Raw genomic sequence first — 11032 nt, forward strand, 5'->3', positions numbered from 1 at the left:
ATTTTCCAAGCAAATCAGTTAATTTCCCAGCGATAAATCTCAAGAACACAAAATACATACCTACTAGTCTTATGAAATCCGGAAAGATCTTATCTACCTACGTAAGTAGGTACGTACTTACCGGAGGAGCGACATCAGCACCAGCTTCTCGTCACGGCGAGATAAGGAGTGGACCCGGTAGATGCATGGCGCGCCATCTCTTTGCACATCTCAGGCTCGATATCTCACATAGGCAAGGCATGCGACAACGCCGGAGTAGCCCTCCGGCACGTGGTCTGGATCAGGGAGGTGAGGTCACGAAACTTCACCTCCGGCTGAGGCATTGGTGGCTGCTCCTGCACCAACGGCGAGAGGATCTGTTCTGGTTCAAACGTCGGTGCTTCCCAAGGACGCACATGCCATTAGATGGAGAAACGCGAGCGAGGGTTGGGACTTGGCCGCTAGGGTTTAGTGCGGCGGCGGAGAGAGAGGGAGGAGTGCGTCGACAGCTGGTGTGTGAAATGTGACGTGATTCGAGAGCTTCTGGAAAGAAGTGAACGCAACAGAGGTTGCTTGTCTGGCTTCTGGTTAGGGCCAGGGGTGACACGCGGCCAGGGGGGCTGGACGCGAGGACGCGTAATCAGAGGAACACGTGGTACGGGGAACGACAGGCTGGCTGTAACATACGGAGATGTACATAAATTTTTATTTACTGCAAATATGCTCATGCGTTTCAACGGAAGAAAAAAGTCATCCTTCATTCGTACACCCAACGACATCAACAAATTTCTTTAAATCTTTCATGATACTACATGACAAACAACATGATAAATAGTATTGCACAATAAAATAAGTATGAGATGTTTTTTAAGTGTACTCAACGTGTTTTAAATTTATTAGACAACAGAAATATTTATCTAGTTGCCACTACCTGTTTACGCCTTTTTTGTCGTACTCCTCAGTGATGCCCAACAAATATTACGTTAGGATGAAAATAGCAAGGTACATTTTTCCAATTCACGAACATTTCCTGTAAATTCGTGAACAATTTTTAAATTGGCGTTACAAATTCATGAACAAATTTTGAATTAGCTGTACAAATTCAAGAACAATTTTTGAATCGACGAACATATTTTGAGTCGGCAAACATTTTTTGAATTGATAAAGAAATTATGAACGGCCATTTTTTTGGAATCGATGAACATTTTTGGAAGCGGTGAACATTTTTTGGAAGTGCATGAACATATTCCGAATTCATGAACATTTTTTTAATCAATGAACTCCTTTTGTAATTCACGGTCATTTTTTGGTTTTTTTAATACTTTTTAAAAATCAAGAATATTTTTTGAATTCACGAACATTTTGTTCAAATTCACAAACATTTTTAGAATATGCAAATAGTTTTTCAAAATCTGAACATTGTTTTAAATCCACAATTATTTTATGATTTCTGAAATATTTTTTTCATAAATTCACAACAAAAATTGAAACTTGGATTTTTGTAAATTCCGAATTATTTTAAATAAGAAAAATATAAGAACAGAAAAGACAAAGACAAATAGCAAATAACAAAAAACAAAAAACAAGAAATTTTTTTTTGAGACAACAAAAAAAACAAGAATAAAGAACAAAGGGTGTCTAGACTGGCTCATGGGCCAGCCCAATAGGGCGCACTGGCTCTTAGGCGTTCATGATTTATAAAAAAAAAAAGACTCAAAAATATTATAAAGAGAAAAGGGAGGAAAAAGGGAGATAGGTGAGATCAAACCTGGGTCTAAGGTGGTAGAGCGAAGCTCTAGACAGTGTGCACTGTCTGCCAACTCGTGATGATTAACGGGATTGCGACTAAATGAATCAGCCAAAAGCGCCTTCACAGGGGAGACCGGTTCATTTTTTTTGTCTCACTTGTGGATGACATGATGGGAAATATTTTGTAATTTTGAGGGCAATTTTTGTGACGTGCCTCTAGAAGCAATAGCCCATTTATTATTAGGCATAGATATAGATCGGTAGAGAGGTCCGAAATAAGAAAAAAAATATATATTCCTAAAATCAACTTGCGGTCCAGATTTTAGTGAGTCCAGAAAAAAAACATTTTTTGCAAAAAAAACCTGTTCTTTCTTGAAATCAACCCGCCGTCCATATTTAAGTTAGTTGAGAGAAACATTTTATTTTTTGCAAAAATCCCCTAATGTTTCGGTTAATCAAGGACAGATTCAAATGCTTTTCAAAACTATCCATATCTTTAAACCCTAACTCCAATTTTAACATGTTATATATGAAATTTGATTAGAAAAATATGTAGAATCTGAATATGATGTTATTTTACCTATTAACTATTTAAAATTGCTATTTAGGGTGCAATATTAATCAATATCACACGATCAATCTTTCTTTTGTACCGGTGCCGATCCGAATTGAAAATAAACACCTCGGCTAAACCAAATTGGCGATAAAATATTATCTATAACCACACATGCATGCCTCGGGAAAACCTTGCAGGGGGAAAGAAAGAAGATTTATCATCTTATGCCGAGAGAGACGACTTAAGATTTACTACGCTTAAGCACGTTGTGATTGTGTGAGCACTGAGTCCACCATTATCCAGCTTGGAAAGGAGGATAAGTGGCAACACAGATACGATGCCATGTTGAAATAAAAACGTGGACCTATTGGGGTCTTGAGACATGGTTATTGGGTTAGGGACATGTGCTATCTTTTCTCCTATTACAATGCAAGGACTCTTTTGCTAGAAAAATATCATATCTCTTCGACTTCCAAAAATAAGATCATATCTCCTACTTAGAAAAAACGTAAGATTCCGTCGTCCACCTCGCCCTTCCTCCAATATTTCCCCTTCCCTCTTGTATTTTATTAACTTACCAAATAAAATTATGTTTTCTTTGGTAAGACAATTTGATTGCCAAATAAAATCCTAAAATTTATTTAGATAGGTAAATCACAAGCATGATTTAATAAACAATTATTTAGACAATCACATTAATATGGAACATAATCATGGGCTAACATACTATAAAATATTTACAGTCATTGGAACACAGGGCAATTATCTAGTATATACAGAAATGAACATGGCTTGTGACATGTTAAAAAAAGGGCCTAATCAAAATAGTTAGGACATCTCCAACGATGTCCCTCAAAACGCCGGCATGTGTTTGGATAGAGCGGGCTGGACATAGTTGGCCATTCAACATGGACCCTTATTTGTCTGTGGATGGGTCCACTTACCTAAAATACCACAAACTGGATGCAAACTTGGGGGGTTGTGGGCGTCTAGACCCTTGTCGTGTAGGACTCCGACACCCTCGGACCACTCAAACCCTCCTCCCGAACCACTTTTCTTCCACTCTGCCCCTACTTCCCCCGTGCTCTGCATCCGCACCCTCCTTGTCTGACATCCCTGTTGTACCTCTCTGATCACGGCCCAAGCATTGTCGGAACCTCCACTCACGCGTCTGCCTGTCTAGGACTATGTTGTCGTCCATCCCAGATCCGTCTGCAGCCAGGTACCCCTCTGCCCCCATGCCAACATCGTCGGATACCATGCCCGACATGTGTTCAATCAAATGCCATTGAGCTTCTTTTTTACCTTCTCGTTGTTTCCCAGGTAAGCACGATGGTGGGGTACTTGGTGTGGAGGATGAGTTATTGAGCGAAGTGTGGTTGGTCATATCCGCGGAATTTTAGGTATGAGACAAGGGGGCTCGACCTTTTGGCAAAACATGCATTCCTCGTTTCATGAGTAAAAGCACTTCGCGCCCTACAACTTGCACATGTCCCGTATATGCAATGTGAAGTCGCTAGCCCATCGGTGGTAGACCATCTCCAACTTCGGCATGAAGTATTGTGGTGCGATTGCACAAGTGGAGAGCAAGTGGCCACCGGGCGCATCAATCATGAAGACCGAAAGTTTTGCTTCTTGTTCCTCTACATGTTGGTCAATTCATTGATTCAATCAATGTTGCATCTTGGTAATCATCACATTCTATAGACCGAATGCGATGTCGTGTGATGTATACTACACAACTTATTCTTGTAGACTCGTGTTGGGCCTCCAAGTGTAGAGTTTTGTAGGACAGTAGCAAATTTTCCTCAAGTGGATGACCTAAGGTTTATCAATCCGTGGGAGGTGTAGGATGAAGATGGTCTCTTTCAAACAACCCTGCAACCAAATAATAAAAAGTTTCTTGTGTCCCCAACACACCAAATACAATGGTAAATTGTATAGGTGCACTAGTTCGGCGAAGAGATGGTGATACAAGTGTAGCAATGATAGTAGATATTGATTTTTATAATAGTAACAATAAAAATAGCAAGGTAGCAAGTAACAAAAGTGAGCACAAACGGTATTGCAATGCTTGAAAATGAGGCCTAGGGTCCGTACTTTCGCTACTGCAATCTCTCAAAAATGCTAATATAATTGGATCATATAACCATCCCTCAACGTGCGATGAAGAATCACTCCAAAGTTCTTATCTAGCGGAGAACATAAGACAAAATTGTTTGTAGGGGGAAACCATCTCAAAGCTATTCTTCCCGATCAATCTATCCTAGAGTTCGTACTAAAATAACACTAAGCTATTCTTTTCGATCCATCTAACCAAGAGTTCATACTAAAATAACACCATATGATACACATCAACCAACTCTAATGTCAGCTAGACACTCCAATGTCACCGCGAGTATCCGTGAGTTAATTATACGATATGCATCAAACAAATTCAGATTCATAGTACTCAATCCAACACAAAGAACATCAAAGAGTGCCCCGGGATTTCTACCGGAGAAACAAAGGCGAGAACGTGCATCAACCCCTATGCATAGATTACCCCAATGTCACCTCAGGAATCCGCGAGTTGAGTGCCAAAACACATATCAAGTGAATCAATATGATACCCCATTGTCACCACGGGTATTCATAGCAAGACATACATCAAGTGTTCTCAAATCCATAAAAGTATTCGATCTGATAATAATGAAATCTCAAAGGGAAAACTCAATTCATCACAACAAGATAGAGAGGGGAAAACACTATATGATCCAACTATATTAACAAAGCCCGCGATACATCAAGATCGTGACAACTCAAGAACATGAGAGAGAGAGAGAGAGATTAAACACATAGCTACTGGTACAAACCCTCGGCCCCGAGGGTGGACTACTCCCTCCTCATCATGGTGGCCGCCGGGATGATGAAGATGGCCACCGGTGATGATTTCCTCCTCCGGCAGGGTGCTGGAACGGGATCTAGATTGGTTTTTCGTGGCTACAGAGGCTTGCCACGGCGGAACTTCTGATCTAGGGTTACCCATATGGTTTTTGGAATATTTGGCAATTTATAGGGCAAAGAGGCGGTGCGGGAGGTCATCGAGGGGGCACAACCCCCTAGGCGCGCCCAGGTGGGTTGTGCCCACCTCGGGCCTCCCCTCTGGTACTTTTTTATTCCATCTTGGGTCTTCTGGTCCAAACAAATTCGCTGCGTTTGGACTCCGTTTGATATTGATTTCCCGCGAAGTAAAAAACAAGCAAAAAATAGCAACTAGCACTGGGCACTATGTCAATAGGTTAGTCCAAAAATTGATATAAAGTTGCTATAAAATGATTGTAAAACATCCAAGAATGATAATATAACAGCATAAATGAAGGAAATATGCTCTAGAGGCAATAATAAAGTTATTATTTATTTCCTTAGATCATGATAAATGTTTATTATTCAAGCTAGAATTGTATTAACCGGAAACATAATACTTGCGTGAATACATAGACAAACAAAGTGTCACTAGTATGCCTCTACTTGACTAGCTCGTTGATCAAAGATGGTTATGTTTCCTAGCCATTGACATGAGTTGTCATTTGATTAACGGGATCACATCATTAGGAGAATGATGTGATTGACTTGACCCATTCCGTTAGCTTAGCACTCGATCGTTTAGTATGTTGCTATTGCTTTCTTCATGACTTATACATGTTCCTATGACTATGAGATTATGCAACTCCCGTTTACCGGAGGAACACTTTGTGTGCTACCAAACGTCACAACGTAACTGGGTGATTATAAAGGTGCTCTACAGGTGTCTCCGAAGGTACTTGTTGGGTTGGCGTATTTCGAGATTAGGATTTGTCACTCCGATTGTCGGAGAGGTATCTCTGGGCCCTCTCGGTAATGCACATCACTTAAGCCTTGCAAGCATTGCAACTAATGAGTTTGTTGCGAGATGATGTATTACGGAACGAGTAAAGAGACTTGCCGGTAACGAGATTGAATTAGGTATTAAGATACCGACGATCGAATCTCGGGCAAGTAACATACCGATGACAAAGGGAACAACGTATGTTGTTATGCGGTCTGACCGACAAAGATCTTCGTAGAATATGTGGGAGCCAATATGAGCATCCAGGTTCCGCTATTGGTTATTGACTGGAGACGCGTCTCCGTCATGTCTACATAGTTCTCGAACCCGTAGGGTCCGCACGCTTAATGTTTCGATGACAGTTATATTATGAGTTTATATGTTTTGATGTACCGAAGGTTGTTCGGAGTCCCGGATGTGATCACGGACATGACGAGGAGTCTCGAAATGGTCAAGACATAAAGATTGATATATTGGAAGCCTATATTTGGATATCGGAAGTGTTCCGGGTGAAATCGGGATTTTACCGGAGTACCGGGAGGTTACCGGAACCCCCCGGCAACATAATGGGCCTTAGTGGGCCTAGGTGGAAGAGAGGAGAGGCGGCTAGGGCTGGGCCGCGCGCCCCTCCCCCCTAGTCCGAATAGGACAAGGAGAAGGGGGTGGCGCCCCCTTCCTTCTTCTCCCTCTCCTCTTTCCCCCTTCCAAGTCCTAATCCAACTAGGAAAAGGGGGGAGTCCTACTCCCGGTGGGAGTAGGACTCCTCCTGGCGCGCCCCAAGGCTGGCCGCACCTCTCCCCCTTTGCTCCTTTATATACGGGGGCAGGGGGCACCCCACAGACACAGCAATTGATCTATTGATCTCTTAGCCGTGTGCGGTGCCCCCTCCACCATATTACACCTCGATAATATCGTAGCGGTGCTTAGGCGAAGCCCTGCATCGGTAGAACATCATCATCGTCACCACGCCATCGTGCCGACGAAACTCTCCCTCAACACTCGGATGGATCGGAGTTCGAGGGACGTCATCGAGCTGAACGTGTGCTGAACTCGGAGGTGTCGTGCGTTCGGTACTTGATCGGTCGGATCGTGAAGACGTACGACTACATCAACCGCGTTGTGTTAACGCTTCCGCTTTCGGTCTACGAGGGTACGTGGACAACACTCTCCCCTCTCGTTGCTATGCATCACCATGATCTTGCGTGTGCGTAGGATTTTTTTTGAAATTACTACGTTCCCAACAATAAATACTTCATAAATTATAAATACGTTGGAGACGTATCATCGTGTTGTACCACGGAACCGAGGGCAAGCCGTTTACATTCATTATTTTCGGATGAAGCTCGAGGGGCACAATGAGTGGGACGACATGTGTAGATTCTGACTCGATTATCGTTGAATTTGAAATCAATGAATTTGAAAAACTTGTTGAACATCCGGTTATCTCATATGTAACATTTATATTTGAACTATTTTTTACCATAGATATTTGTATGTTATTTTATGGATGAATTGTGCTACTTTCTATAATTATTTTTAGTGCCATGGACTTAGAAAAAACAAGCAAGGACGAGCGTTTAGGGGACATGGTTGGATAGCCGGCTCCTGTATCTATGTTCATAGACGAGTCTAGACCAGCCCGTGGACAAAATAGTGTGTCTGTTTTAGGGGACGATGAACGGAACGCCGTTAGGAACAGAAAAACAAATCATACCTGCACGACATCTCATTTATTATTTGTAGACGACACACTCCTATTCTTTGAGGCAAATCAAATTCAAGACAATGATGTAAATTAATAAACCTTGATGAATGCTTGATTATGTTTGGTGTTACTAACGAGGTTGTCATCTGTAAGAAATGCAAATTGAAAATATCGATTTTGATGAAGATACTTTGGCTTGCCTACTCCAGATGGTCCGATTAAGCAAAAATTGCAAAACATACAAGATAAGCTCACTAAAAGAATGTTGATATGGGAATGCCTATCTCAAGGAGGCAAATAAGTATTTGTTAAAATTCATTGCTCAATCTTTGCCTACATACATTTAATAAGTGTCTTCAAATTACCTTTGGGTTGTGTGATGGCCTCAGTCAAATGGTCTGCAACTATTGGTGGGCTTGAGGAAATAGAAGAGTAGTACACACCGAAAGTCATGGGAACAAATTATCAAACTAAAATGAATGGGTGGCCTTGGCTTCCAAGACTCTTGACTTTTCAATATGGTGTTGCTTTCTTGCCAAGCATGGTGCCTACTGACTATCCCATGTAGTTTATGTGCCAGAACTAAGTACTATCCTCACAAGAGGCTTGAGGATATGGTATTCACTGAAAATCCCTCGTATTCATGGCAAAGTATATCTCATAGTCTTGATTTGCTCAAAAAAGGGTTTAAGATGAATCAATACCAATGGTACTAAAGTTATGATCTGACGGGACCGATGGATACTTCGGAAGCCTAATTTCAAGATCTTCTCCCTTAAAAGCAGTTGTCGCCTTCACTAGGTATATGAACTCGTGAACTTGAATGGGACATCGAACATTTGCCGGTATTTTCCACTCGATGCCGAAGAGATTTTGAAGATCAAGACCTTCGATGGAAATCCTGACGATTTCATTGCCCGGCCTTGTGAGAAATCTAGAACTTCACTATCTGTAGTGCCTACTATCTCACTTTTAAGAAATGTACCAAGTCGATCAATGTGCATCCAGTTCCGTGCCTAATGGTAACTGGACTATGGGGTCGGCCATATGCTACAATCTGATCCATGGTGAAATTTTTCTCCTGCATACTTGCAATAGACTCTTCCGACCTGGCTTCTAAAACACTCTAGGAACCTCAAACCCTCTGATGATTGCCCGCTTGTGGTGCGAAGCATGAATATCATATAATGCATTGTGCAAATGCACTTTGCCTCGAGTCTTGTGGCATTCTATGGCTAGAACTTGGAGATTGTCTGACGTCGTCGACCTAAAAAATATTGGACCGGAGTGGGTGCTCCATACTGCATGTGAGATGCCAAAGCACCAAGGGTGAAATTTCTTATGCTACTTTAGAAGATTTGATATTATCCAAAATGAGATAATTCATTCGACGCCACCGACTTATGTATCAAACATGCTACTTTGTTGCCATGTCTCATTTCTAATGTTGTGGTTGAACAGGGTCAAGATCATGATGTGGTAAAGGGGAAAGATGTCAACACTGGGCTTGAATCTTTAGCTCGCAATCATATAAATTAAATGTGTTTAGATATACAACTTCTTCAATGAATTATATCTAAAAGAACCTCTCATTTAATATGTTTCGTGAGAGAGTAGTTTTCTTGGTTTCGGTGTTAAGACCTATATATAGATTAAGATGTAGCAATACTCCCCTTCATTAAATATGGTGGCAATCCAGATTTTTACCGAAGTGACATGTTTTTATCTATATTACGCATTAGAGCATTGGGACTGCCCTAATTACTCCTACCCGAGGTTCGGCTGGATCCTTTGACTTATCAAGGGATGTCAGGGTAGCTACAGTAGCCTGCCATTCCTTCCTTGCATTCCATGAACAGTACTCTAAACAAATATTTACTAACAACTAAGTGTGGCTATATTTCCCTCTAACTAATGGCATGACAAGGTGCTACATCTCCCGGGCAAAGGTACAATTAATTAACTAGGTATACCATAAACCGTACACCATCAAGTTTTTTGCATGATATGCACCGGTAAATTGCTTTCTCCTAAGCAAATAGCCAAGCAACGAAAACTGATAGTGTTGGGGATCCCAGATACAGTAGTACAACAAGCATTCATAGACTCTTTCTCGCATAAAAAGAATAGTTTGTTTATGGATATTTCACATGGACTAGAATGTTTAAGAGGCTCTTTACAATACCCTGGTACTCCATAAAGAGATTTAGAGTAACAATCGAATCAAACTTTCATTTAAAAGATATGTTATACTTTTCATCGAACACCACATGATTTCTCGTCATGTCTATCTGACCAGAGGTCCCTTTTCATCTTGATCGAAAATACCCCTGCCGTCTCCTCTCCAGATGGAATAATGGCATGACAAAATCATGTTTTGAATTGGTGTACCTAGTATTTTGGTCGCTAATACAATGTGAAATGACAAGGATCTAAGCAAGCTTCTGGGCATCACCGTGGTGACCAATGACGTTGAACTGGTGCTACACATGAGTACTATATTAAACATTCCTGGCAATCGAACTCGTTAGTATTCTTGATGGCATGTTGGTAGTTCATCACTTTAAGGAATTCGTTTATGCAGTTCGTGATAGCATGTTGACAATTAGACATGGATCATTGGATTAAACTTTGGTGTTTGGTTTGCAACCACACTTATGGCAAGATTATTTTCCTGTATTTTAGGCCTCACGTGTAATTTACTTGGATATGTGGCAAGAAATGCCTCAAGTGTGGTAAACTCTGTCACCAGTTTGATCGGCTATCCTTAGGCATGTATGGCAAGAAAATATGGCAAAAACTGTAAAACTTAGTATATAAGCTAAACATACCCGTGATCTTATATAAGTTGGCCATCTGATACCTGCTTGTAGTGCAGGACGTCATGCAAAAATGTTCATCAAGGGCGAGGAGATAAGAAGAGCGGACAAAGAAGATGTCCTCCGCTCCGAAGCCTAGGCCAGGACGTCCTCAAGGCAATGCGGCAACAACTTGATCTTGAGTATCTCGTCAAAGTCGAGCGGCATGAAGTCTCGACATAGAAATTCAACATTCCATGCATCCTTCTCGGTGAGGATCTCATACACCCGGATGAGGCGGAAGTTTCCACGTGCAGAAGTCGGCCGGTACAACGTTGCCCGTGGTAGCCACGGGTCGCACCAGATTGAGACCTACTTGTCGGCGCCAATTGTCACAA

Source organism: Aegilops tauschii, chromosome 3 (genome assembly GCF_002575655.3).
Source record: "Aegilops tauschii subsp. strangulata cultivar AL8/78 chromosome 3, Aet v6.0, whole genome shotgun sequence".
Lineage (NCBI taxonomy): Eukaryota > Viridiplantae > Streptophyta > Magnoliopsida > Poales > Poaceae > Aegilops > Aegilops tauschii.